This window comes from Trachymyrmex cornetzi, unplaced genomic scaffold (genome assembly GCF_001594075.2).
Source record: "Trachymyrmex cornetzi isolate Tcor2-1 unplaced genomic scaffold, Tcor1.1 scaffold280, whole genome shotgun sequence".
NCBI lineage: Eukaryota > Metazoa > Arthropoda > Insecta > Hymenoptera > Formicidae > Trachymyrmex > Trachymyrmex cornetzi.
The window spans coordinates 118,597-121,090 of record NW_017297483.1 but is presented as its reverse complement, the minus strand read 5'-3'; positions in this window follow the sequence as shown (position 1 = coordinate 121,090).

Genomic DNA, 2,494 nt, shown 5'->3' with positions numbered 1-2,494 from the left:
CTTTTCATACCATAAAAATTATGTCTAAGACATTTTGTCGAAAAATGAATAGTTTCGGAAATAATTGTTTGCTTCCATACTTTTTCCCCACCCTGTATACGCAATAATCATCAAATTAATTAAGACAGCTGTCCAAAATCAAGATTAAAATAATTAAAACTTGAAATATTAAAACATTTTTAAGACGTCTTATATCATTTTTACTTCAATAATGACATAACTAAAAAAAACGTGATTTTTAAGTTATTAAGTACCATGAATGAGTTAAGTAAGCATTATCCTATCAACTATCAACTATCAAAAAAATCGAAATTTTTTTTGCTTAAATTTATAGTTTATACTCTTAAGAATAATATTTCAGTAGTTTTAAGTCGGTATCTTAACTGTATAATCCCGTTAGAGCCAATATCTTGCATCGCTTTACTTCCCCGAGTTCTCCGAGCGGCGTCGCACAGCACAATTCCGCAGGTAAAAGAGAATTTGAATTTCCAAAAATAGGTTTTGGCAGATGACTATAGATATCGCCACGTATTATAAGTTTAGGTGGCATCCCTTATGCAGACTAAAGGTACAATTCCGATTTATGAACAAAAAATCAGTACTAAAAACTGCGCGTTTTTCTCAAAACAAGATTTTAAAAAACGGTGTACATAATAACTTTTACAATTCTTAACCGATTCACTTGAAATTTGCACAGATTACTCTCAGATGTTTAATCTAAATAACTACGTAGGAATTTTGTGATATATTGAAAAACTTTTTTGTTATTAACATTTAAAGATGGAAATTTTTGATCGAAAATCGTAATTTTTTTTCAAACATTGACCATTTTTACAAAAAACAATATTTTGAAAAAATCCTACGTACTTCGATAGCTTTAAGTATGTAGAAAATAAAATTCTTTGGATTATTGTTCCAGATCCAATGATATACAAAGTTTCGTGTACACTGTTTATGCACTCACCGAAAAAGGAGGCTCAATATGGTTCTACTATTACGCCGCCATTTTGTGAGATGAAAATAAAAAAAAAATTTTTTTGTATTCTCAAAACTTTATATATTAAAGCCCTTCAAAACGATTTTTGATTGACTTTATTAGTTTACTGCAAAAAATTGCCAAATTTAAGTACCATTTTCAGGCCTCAAGGATGGTACCCCCCCTTAACTTCATAAAAAATTGTTAAAATTATCAAAATTCAAATAAGTAAATCATCAAAATCACAATTAAAATATGAAAGAAGATTTTTAAATTACTAAAAGAATGATTTTTTTAAGTCCGAGAGGTTTTACTTAATTTTTTTTACGTATAAACGATTATCTGAGGTGTTTTTATATTACAATTAAAGCAATTATCATTAACATGTTGAATGCCACGCTATTATATAACTTACCCAAGGCGCCAATATGAATATGCTATCGTGTGGTATATATTGTGTTAAAATTTAGAAATATTGACGTTTATTCGAATTATGTGTTTCTACGATATTAATCTTGACATCACCGGTTACTGGTGTCCCCTACGGCGTCACCGACAAACTGAGTCCCGGTCATCAGTAACCCCCATGGCATTCAATGTGTTAACAATATATTGTTTATTATTATTTTTCGATTTATTAATATTTTACACAGAACATTATGAATATGGATTTAATGGCAACTTTCTGACAAAAGTAAATAGGTAAATAGAAATCAAATAAATAAACAGAATAAACACGTCAAATAGCTCATCATAATAATATTTAAAAAGAATACAGATTTTTTTTGTGGGTTTTCGAATTGCATATTTAAAAGTTTGTAAAGAATAGTTATTAAAAAAGAAAAAATATATTAAAGAATATCCATACTAAACAATATTTTATAATTTACATTTTTTTGCCATTGAGGTGTAAAAACGACCCGATTGACTATTCCTGTGTTAATTGTAAAACGAAAATGACTAAAATGACATTTAATCTTGTTAAGAATATTTTTCTTTTTGCCGATATTATTTGATTAATCAATAATTTTCTGTCAAGTTAAAAATTAGTTTTTCAGAAAAATTAATTTTTCTGAGAAAATTAATTTTTAACGAGAAATTACAAATTAACAAAAAACTAATAAGTTTTTATAGACTCCTTAAATTAAAACAATTTAAGAAAAAATATATAACATACAGTACAGGCAATAGGAGTCAATGCTGGTTATCAATTAGCGCAATTCTTCTTAATATTAAAAATATAAACCTTGATAAAAAAAAAGTCAAGCCTTCATAAACCGATGGACAGAGCGAGGCGGACCCATTCAACAGCATATGTTGATACATGAGGCAAATCCTACTTTGAACATTTTCTTCATCCATAACTTTCCAAACTAAGGTATGTAGGCCATATATTCAAATAACGTTTTTTATTTATTTTAGTATACAGATTTGCCTCTTAAAATATTGACATTTATAAAACACACTGTATATAGACATCACTTATATCTATCGTTCTCTTACTTTACAACTTAAAAA